Raw genomic sequence first — 10,904 nt, forward strand, 5'->3', positions numbered from 1 at the left:
TGGTTAGTGCTTGTTGCTGTTCGCTGTTGATTCGATCGTGTGCGGTGAAGTGAAAAATTAGTGCTTACGCTGACAAATCGTTAAACAAATTTGATTTGCCAGGCGTGAAAAGATTCTTTGGGAGATTTCCATCCAGCCAATAGTGGATACATCAATTGATTGCAGATATACGGATCATTGAAATCTACGGAATGTGTGTCTTTTTGAACGGAATTATACCACCAACGAACCGACGTGACAGCTCATAGAAGCCACTTTGAAATTCTTGCCCAAGAGGCCATATTTAAAATACGTTATTGTAACCGCCATCTATTCATCTGATCGCGTCATATCGTGAGCAAGGACACGAATACACGATACATTTATACATATATACATACGATACATTGACTTGGTTTGCGTCTCACCTCGTTTGATAGATCTGATCGCCCGTTTGATAGATGGAATCACCCATTTGACAAATCGAATTGCGGACAAACGAAATGCTCCAGTGGCATGTCGGTTCGTCGGTGATTATACTTCTAGAAAGCTGCCATCACTGTTGGTGCTTCCCACAGAATTATTATAAAACATAAATATGACCTTCCGTAAAAAAAGAACCATAGAGGTGCAATGAAATGTATGGTAACCATACAATAGAATTGATTTCATTTACAATAAATCGTATTGTCCACAACGATAAAATAACCATAGGATTTATTGTTTTCACAATAGGATCTATGATAAATTGGAAAATCTACAATAGAACAAGGGGGTATCTTAACCATACAAAAAATCATTTTTCCCCGAAGAAACTTGAGCCATTTATCATTAATTTTATTGTTTTTCTATTGTTGAAAATTCATACTACCGTATGCGTGATAATGTTTGCACTATCGTACAAGTAAGGTTCCCGTTTAACCTGTGCATACAATGCCTTGGTTTTCTTTGCATGCACGTAACCTATAGCTCATACCGTAGTAGGCTGTGTATAAAAGAAAATGATTTACTTAGTTTGACAGTTGCATTCGTGATTTGTCCCACGCGCAAATGTCGCAAAAAGACATTTCAATCGCCGTGGGAGTGTCCCGGTGGACCGTCAAAAGGGTTTTAGACCGAGAAAAGAAAAGACAACTATCCGCGAAGGTGGCCACAGGTCGTCCGAGGTCAGCTCGGGATCCGAGGGTTATCGCTGCTATCAAAAGGAAGATTCGGGTGAATACAGTGCGTTCAATAAGGAAAATGGCAAAGGAACACGGGATCAGCGACTTTAAGGTAAAGAAGATCGTAAAGGAAGATTGCGGGGCGAGGTCGAGGGCACGGAAAAAAACTCACATGATTACCAACCGCATCAGGGAGCTACGAGCCGAACGATGCAAGAAAATCTTGAACTTCGGTGAAGGAAGCCTAGCGTGAAACTTCAAAAGCACAAATGTCAGCTTCCACAAAACATACAAATTTGAAATTGCTACTCTCTGTTTGTAGTAGCACAGCAAACAAAGAGTAGCAATTTCAAATTTGTATGTTTTGTGGAAGCTGACAATTGTGCCTTTAAAGTTTCACGCTAAGGCTTCCTTAGAGTATCACCTTAAGCGAAAAAATCCGGTAATCCTGTTCACCGACGAGAGCATGTTTACCGTCGATCCCGTATCAAATTACAGAACCGACAGGTAAATTAGTTCTCTTCCGGTAAAAGACATGGCCGACGAGCACAAGAACGTGTATCTGACCAAGCATCCTGCTAGCGTTATGGTGTTTGGATTGGTGGCTTCCGGTGGCAAAAAAAAATGGACCCGGTGTTCATTCCAGAAGGCGACAAGGTCAACACGGAGGTCTACATCGGATTTTAAGTAAGAATGTTCTTCCGTGGATCAAAGAACAGTACGGCCAAATGTTGTATTTCAACAAGATGGGGCTCCGTGCCACACCTCGAACCGCACTCAGAAGTGGTTGCAGGAACATCTTACGTTCTGGGCGAATGTATGTGGCCGCCATCCAGCCCCGACTGAAACCAGAACTTCTAACGAATCGTCAAACGCAGTTCCAATCGAACAATGTAAATAAACACGAGTGCTTAAAAAGAAAAGCGTGGGGAGTATTAAGATTGAGGTTTAAAATAAACTTTTAGGATTAAAATGGTTTAAAATAAGTTTGCGTACGAAAAGTATAAATCATAAATCAAGTCAGGCATATTACAATCTTTTACATAAATCTAAATCGTAACCGATACCTAAAACATAACGTAATCCCTAATAAAAAATAACTATAAGAAAGAGCTTAACGACGTGTTAGTTCTATCATCCGGGTTACCGTTTGTTTATAGTATTAGTTTATTAGGGATGTAGCTAAAATATAATACATCAGTTTAAACTCGACTTTCATCTGAACGACAATTCAATTATCAATATGGTGGATTAAGTACGGTACAAAATCGAGAGTTATCCGGCACGCGCTGCACGGACTATCGTACCTCCGTACCTGGCACGGTGTTGAAGAAATTCACCAAAACCCTTCCCTAGCGAATATCGACGATATTCCTATTCAAGGATCATTCCTTGTGGCCGATCCAATCTTTCATTGCCCGGGTAAAGTAGAAGTTTTACTGGGCATTGCACTTTTCTCACCGACAAACCGACATTACACTTAATTCTGACTTATGCCCGAATATCACAAACGGCTGATTTAAATGTGCAGTGATCCGAACTGTCAAAACCATAGGATTTTTATTTATCTAAATAAAAATAATTTTTACAGAATAGATCAGACACGAACCAATTCATAACTTTTGCATGCGGGTTCATAGCTTAGCTAAATATTTCCCGCGAACACGGAGCCAGATGACAGTAGTGTGCTTTGGTCAGAAATTTTATTGATTTAGCTATGGTCATTCATGTCGGTTTGTCAGTGCTTTTCTTTCAGCTGCTCGAGCCTGGCAAAATTGCCCACAGTCCCGACGACAACTTATCAACACTACAAAACACCAAGCTTGGGTGGGTAGGCGAGTCAAGGCAAATTGCGGAGAAAAGGCTTCACCACATCGAGAGAAATCTTGACCGATCACATGCCACTCGTCGATGATACTACCACAGCGAACAAATCGGTTTATCTCCCACATCAATGCGTGGTCAAAACAATAAGATCGATCACCAAATGTCGACTCGTTTTCGATGCTTCGGCTAAGACTAACAGTGGTCTCTCATTGAATGACATGCTCGTCATGTTGATCCGACTTCGCTTCCCACCAATCGTTCTTGTTGGTGACGCAAAGCAAATGCATCGCGCGATCGTGACTTTCTCAAGGTCCTGTGCCACTTTTGGGACTAAAAGCGTGTCCTACTTGGCTACTAAATGTGTGCAGCAGCTCCTAGAGTCCTACAGGCAGCAATATCCGGTTGCAGTTGAGAAGGCGAAAAAGGGCATGTACGTCGATGACGTTCTCACTGGTGCGTCATCCGAAGAAGAAGCAAAGGTACTACGGGAACAACTCACCGAAATGTTTGCGGCTGGTGGATTCCACCTTCGGAAATGGACCTCGAACAGCGTAGCGCAGAGTTCCTGATGCAGATTTTGAGGTGAAAGTTCCTATCGAGGAGAACGGAAGCAATGGCAGCCGTGCACTGACGAGTTCCATTTCTCCTATCAGCCTACCGAGATCCTTCAGCCCACAAAACGATTCATCCCATCGCAAATCGCAAGCCTTTTCAATCCGCTTGGCCTTCTTGCACCAATCATCGTGAAGGCAAAGCTAGTGATGCAGCGAATATGGGAGCTGAGGTTGCCAACGATTGGTTAGTTTTGGTGCAAAAGTTCTCCCTTCTCAATTCGTTTAAGATTCCCCAAAAAGTGGTATTGGTCTCGTCTATACCTGTACGGCGACTGCGACGTATCCGATGTGGCAACCGGCAACCGTGGACGAGGACGGCAATACTACATCTCAGCTTCTCTGCGCTGCGCTGGCACCTATAGGCAACAGCAGGCACTACACCCCGTCTGGAATTGTATACAGCGGTTATTTTCGCACGACTTATCTCAAACGTGAGAGCTACGACAAATTTCTACAAGGTTTGAGCGTTCTCCGATGGCTAATCGCGTAGCGGAGATTTCCACTCAACTGCCCTCCATCAACTAGTATCACGTGGGCACTCATTGCAATCCCACAGATCTGGTATCTCGTATTGCATTTCCTGATCAACTTCAAGGAGACGAACAACGGATCATCACCGAACGGCAAATAGATAGAGAGCAGCGAGTCACAACCGTGGTTTGTTTCACTGTGTATGAGAATAGTTCCTTGGATGACATGATGGCCATGTACTACCCGAATCTCTTATCTGCAGATGAAATCGATTTCGCTTTGAGAAAGTATCTGCAACACACACAACAGCAACATTTTCCCGGAGAACTCAGTCGACTGCAAAGAGATCTCGGCGCCAACCGTAGTAGTCCACTACATCAACTCAATCCGTTCCTAGATGAAAACGGTCTCGTCATGACACAAACATCCGATCTTGATGGCCCGTCATTCGATATTAACTTTGCTCATTTTTCCACGAATACTAAGAACATCTCCACTGTGGACCTCAGTCGTTACTTGCAGCTTGCAGCGCCACTCGACCAGCACGTGTAACACAGCAAATGGGACAGTTGTCAGCAGACCGTATGAAGCCACTTCCACCATTTTCCAACACGGGCGTCGACTACGCCTTTCCGGTGAGCATCGCCGAGCGAAGAATTCGTGGAACAGAACCGTCGAAAGGTTACATTGCCCTGTTCGTTTACCGCGTTTCACGCTGTGCATCTAGAAGCAGTTTGTGATCTAAGTGCGTCATCATTTCTCGCCGCCTTCACACGGTTCACCAGCCAGTACGGCTTACCCGGCAGCTCAAGTACAGTACCCCGACAACGCTACGAAACTACGAGCAGCAGCGAGAACACTTCAGGAACTCAGATCGTTGCCACCGAACACAGCGACGGGGTCAACGACTTCCTGACCAACAGACGGGTGCAATCGCTCTCCACATCATGGTGGGTTGTGGGAGACTGGTGTAAAGGTTGCGAAGAGATTTCTCAGAAAAGTTTGAGGTAATTACAACTACACATTTGAAGAATTAAATACTCTTCTCGCCCAGGTAGGTGCTTGTATAAACTCGCATAAATCCCACCATACTTCTTAATTGGGCGACCTCTTGACACTCTCCCGGAGGTCAACCATTTGAAACAACAGATAGGCTCACTGTGGAACTATGTGCAGCGTGTCGCTCAAGATTGTTGAGCCCGGAGGCGGTCCGAGTACGTGCTTTCTGCTCCTCGTCGAAGACAACGAAAAATCGCAGCAGAGGCCCCTGGGACGTGTTATGGAGCTCTTCCCCGAGAACGATGGACCCGTCAGAGTTATCTCGGTCAAGACCGCCAAGGGTGATTTCCGTCGAGACGTCAGGAAGCTTCGGCTTTCCCCAATCGACAGCGATGAGTACGTTCCAGGAATAAATGGGTCAGGATTGAAACCAACTGGTTACACTTTTGAGCTAGTCTAACATTTTTTAAATATTTGCAATAGAGAAAAGTAATGTTTTAGACTAAAATGAAATGGATAGTTCAAGTAGACTTGAAGCATTAGGCCTGCAAAAGATTTTTTTTTTTTTTTGGTAAAATATGTTCAATAAGTTGATTTTTACGCGGGTGGCCACATTGCCCCATTGGGCATATTGCCCAATTTTCCCCTATGTGTTCATAGTATTTTTCGGTGAACTACCTCTTGGAGTATAGCAGTGTTAAAGGCCTATTCTGCGCTTACCTGTAATAAAAGAAAGAAAATATGGATTTAGCATTAAGAAAAACGGAAATTATTAAATTCAAAAAATATTGTTGTTCACTGAGCCATTTTTTTCTTTGATGGAATTATATTTTATTCTTGAATCTACCACAGTTTAATTCATCATGATAATTATGAATCGACCCTATATTGCTGCCGTTTATGACTGTATCTTTACACTGTCACGGTAAATTCACTAGGTTTTTACTGATGTGCACCCCCCGCCCACCTTTAAATCATGCGCCCCCTTCCAGGATCGTCACATCAAATCACATAAGCATTTAGATATAAGATTTGGTAGCAAGGGGTAAGTCACTCAGCACATTATGCCGAAATTAGATTCGACACAGCTTGGGCACATCCATCGATACACCTTCGGCACAACCTCGTAGGCATTGGATTGTAGTAAATAAAATGGGAGCGCTGCTGGACAACTGTCATTGAAGTTGTTCACAACATTAGGTGCTGTTTGACTGCTGCTGACATCCTCTAATTAAACATACCAGATGATACGTTCGGACCTGAGGACCATGACTTTCGGATAAAACTACCGAACGCTTTGACGATTCAACTGAGAGTGTTTATTATAATGTTTTTAGGTTTGGAGTCAGCTAGTGTACATGGGTGTATGTTATATAAAGACAAGGAAAGTGCATATGCAGCTTATGCTGCGTTTGCAAATTAGAACCTCGCGGCCTGGCTTAAGTATGTGCTGTATTTACCGTGTGAACCGGTCATATTACGGATTCACAAGTCGGACTGTAATTCTGATGAATTGGTATGCTGAAACGACACGTTTCTGCTGATGCAGTAAATTCTTGTACTGTATCAAGATTTGTGGATGTCTACTACACCTCCCCCTTTTTGGAAAAATAACGCAATATAATAAGTTATTTTCAACCATAAACCGTATACGCATTTTCCTTACCTTTGTAAATAATATGTCTACATTTTTGTTTCTTGTGTATTCAAATTTTTAACAGTCTGGATTTATGGACTTTGAATCTGTCATTCTTTTCATTAATTATACAAGCATTAGAGTCATCCAGATTTTCTATTGTAGGTCCAGAAAATGTTGGGTCTAATTTATTTCTATTGTCTTGTTTTAAGTACACTGTATCGCCCCATTACTAATCGCCTGAATTTTCCAGCAAGTTATCCGCCATTCCGGCGTGCGATTGGACTTCTAGCGCCGACGTCTGAAGGAGTGTGATCCGCCAATCCGGCATACGATCCGTCCCTCTTGGATTCGGCGTAGGCATTACCCCGAGCGTCAAGGCAAAGGTGACATTCCCGCAATTCGAGCTTGCATCCGGCCGCATCGTGAGACACTACCCACATACAAACACAAAGTAAGTCGAAATAAAAGAACTAATTAAAAAGAGAGAAAGTGCTTTCAATTCCTTTATCGAACATTCTGTATATACCTACAGCCGACCCTGAAGGATCTTTTTTCATGCTCGAGCTAAAACCACCACAAAAGAGGTTGTTGTAGAACCCACCCTCAGTGATCCCCGTTGGCTAGACCAGGGATCGAGGGCCTAGCGATGTGGTCCGTCCAGGGGTTGAAACAGTTGACGTTTTTTACTACACTCGCTTCGTTGTCGTGCGCGACAGTCTGTTTGTATTCGAACACTCATGCTGTAAGTTATAGCTAGCTCAGCACTACTCTTATCTCGGGCCGACTGCCCACGTACTCCCAGCAGACTCGTCGGGGGACAAAGTGGACCTATCACCAGACAAACAATCACTTTGAACAGACTTGACATGCACCTAAGGCTCGAGTTTTAGAAATTATAAGACGCACACAAGTTCATTTAACAGTTTTTTTATTCATGGATACATGGGGTGGTAGGAGGGGAGGGGGGGTAATGGGAGGGGATAGAGGAAAAGGGAAACGTTGCGGCCGTTCAGCTCCGGTTGGGGCCCATGCGGTGGAGAGAGAGAGAGAGTTGCATTGTCGACATACCTTTGCTGAAGATGCTCACGGAAGGGGGAGAGGCACATCAGTACCACACACTGGAAAGCGGGGGCGAACCCTCCGGACCTTACCAGGCTGATACCTCCATAACGTCCGCTTCTCCGCTCCGCAGCCGTGTGTAGCCGACCGAAATAACTTGGGGCCTCGGCGACTACCTGCACCTGGGATGGGTATATTGTCCGGTGGTTGGGGTTCCTTCTTGGGTTCCTTGAGGGTTGATTCTTGGCGGTTCCTCGATGTACACCGGTTCCTATTTCCACAACCCACGTGGTTTGACAGCGGCGTTTCGTGGCAGCTCCTTGAAGCGGATCCTTCTCCCGGCTACGGTTTTTTTTCTTTTTTAGGCCTGATCCAGTAGTACGCCGTTCCTTCGAGATTCCCTGGACAAAACTTAACGGGATCTTCCTAATCCTGGAGCTTGGATAGGAAACGGCTTCTAATGATACCCACGGAATATGGCTGGTCCGTGATAAAAAGGTATCTCCAAACACTCACTCGCGAACTTTTTACGTGAACGCACTATCTACGATCCGTAGTATTTCGGATTAGAATCCGTAATCATAAACCGCGTGCAAGTACGGTATCACTGTATCACCTCTATTTAAGATGGCTCCAACTATATAAAAAACTCCATAAGTTGCCGCGACGAACTTATTACACGTCCGACTTCCGTGATGGTCCCGTACATTCTCCCTCATCGGTCATCTCCACTTTTCCTTCTCCTTCATCCACTCCTTTTCCAACTCTCTCTCTCACTTCTCTTTCTCCTCTCTTTCGCCGGTTGTCTTCCGGAAATGGGAAAACATACCCATTTCGCTCCATCAGGGATGTGAACGGTGCACGTGATTTGTGCACGGTGAGTCAGTTAGTTGTTTTTTTTGGTTATATTATTTTAGTGCGGAACTTTGCCGTCTTTTTTCTTATTTACATTATAATCATTGAACAAATGACGCAAGCGCGATTTATATTGGTTCAATGGTATTTTTTTAAATTTCTTTTAAACATCATATAGCTGCATGCAACGCTTTACATATATTAAGTATGGGGCTGGGTGACTATTTATATAGGTAATAAATTTTAGGTTAAACATAAATTAACAAATGTAGTTTTAAGATATAGTAAATAAAAAATTTATATAATGCTAAACACAGATATTTACGTATGAGTGAGCCTTCCTATAGCAATTAAATTTAATAAACTAGCCTCCTATAAATTTAATTATATTAAGGACAAAAGCTGTACAAAGCCAATCAGCTTCAAAGCCATTGTTCTCGGTGATTGACCGGTAACAATGCTCTACCGTCGTCTCTCTCACACAACACGAGCGGTAGAATAACATTCGAGCTAAAAGAAAATTATCAAAATAGCTATCATATGACATGTGTGATTTCGTTGTAATTCCTCAATTTGGTGTAAATCAAACCATTTCTGATCAGAAATATTATTACTAGGACATCATTGCTTGCTAATTCACACAAGTACACCATCAGCAGCTCTTATTATGAGAAAAACTAAAATAAATACATTCGTGACGGTCTTCGGCGACAGTGTCGTATGACAGAGCCTGTTATACGATATTTTAGTTTGGTACTGTACTATGATAGCTTGTTTTGCAAGTGTCGGAGGCAAAGGCAGTCAATTATCACAGAAAATGTGTCGACTACCGTGACCGCTTACAAGACTGGGTCCGTCTGACCGCTTTTAACAGTTCACTTATAGATCTAAATACGAGATGTAGGTTCTATAGTGGACTTAAGCGAAAGAAGCAGTTAATCAGGACCCCATTAGTACCCTTAATTCAAATAATGCTGCAACTCACACAAAAAAAAAACTACAGAAGTCATACCCATCATCCTCTACAGTCGGTCTCCAACAATGTTCACCACCGGTTCCAACTCTTTCCGGCCGCTGATAGACCGTTGCTTTTCACATCACGAAAGGCTAGGTTGCTGGTCTGTCTTTGAGGGCATTATAAAATCCTAAAACACAGGACTTTTATTATTCTAAGAACACAAAACACCAAAATTTCGCACACCCGGCACTTCCCACGTCATCCTCATTCCGATTTAAAACCAAAACATTCAAGGTGTCAGAAATACCAGGTTGCCGAGATGGGTATTTTAAAAACAATCGCAGCTTGCTTCAGCGCAGCTTCAAAAAAGATGACCCAAGATTGGTGTGCGGAGTAACCTACCCCTTGTTTGGTGGACATATTAAATACATAGGACCCAAGAGAAATTCTGAAATACACTAAGATAGATTTCCTAAGTATTCGAATGGTTTCTTAAGTTCTCAGAACACCTCTAGAGGTTCCTGCAGAACTTGGAACTTCTTTGAAGCTCTCGATATATTTTCTTAAACTTATGGGACAACACGTGGTCCAAACGATTAAAAACCTGATCGCGTGGAATTACTCCAAAACCTTTAATTTTAGGTACATAGTGTCTTTGGAGAAGTTTCTGGGTATGCAAAGTCCTAAAAGGGGTCCCACATCAAATTACATCACGGAAAAAACACTTTAAGAAAATTATGCGAACTTCAAAGACGTTCTTTAAACTTTAAGAAAAGTACTTCACACTTCAGGAAAATACTTCGATCTTCAAGGAAGTTTGGCAAACTTCAGGAAAATTCTTTGAACTTCTGGAAATCTCATTGACCTTCAGGGAAGTTCAATTACCTATAAACAAACTTCAAGAAGGTTTGTGAACTCTTGCTAAATTATATAAAGCTCTGAATGTAGCTCTGAAAACTCCAGGAAAGTTCTTCAAAAATAAAAATGCTTACTATTTTTGGATAGATAAAATGATACTAGTACTGATCGGATATCACAAAATTGACTGAATGTCATCAACACTCAGATGATACCACCAGACAAATACCTACACCGCATTAGGGACGACGGGTTAGCATCATAAAATTCAATACAGGACCAATCAATGAAGGCGATAAAACTACCCATAAATACCTAATATAATCAACACCTAGCGACTACGTTTATGACTTCTATTGACTAAAACTGCAAATTAGGACACTGACCAAAAATTCTATTAACCCGTTAAAGCCCATCCCTGCGCGCCCATCCACCCGGTCCGGCTCAAGTGCTGCGCCATCACGAAGCGCCAGGAAAACTAT

General features: G+C 42.8%; 1 protein-coding gene across 1 annotated transcript in view; it reads right to left on the minus strand.

Moving 5' to 3' along the window:
- Positions 1–10,904, minus strand: part of LOC135704764 (uncharacterized) — a 126,784-nt gene that overhangs the window by 37,676 nt on the left and 78,204 nt on the right. The window lies entirely within an intron of this gene.

The sequence above is a fragment of the Ochlerotatus camptorhynchus genome, unplaced genomic scaffold (assembly GCF_037179485.1).
Source record: "Ochlerotatus camptorhynchus isolate MF236.1 unplaced genomic scaffold, CSIRO-AGI_Acam_v1.1 ptg000247l, whole genome shotgun sequence".
NCBI lineage: Eukaryota > Metazoa > Arthropoda > Insecta > Diptera > Culicidae > Ochlerotatus > Ochlerotatus camptorhynchus.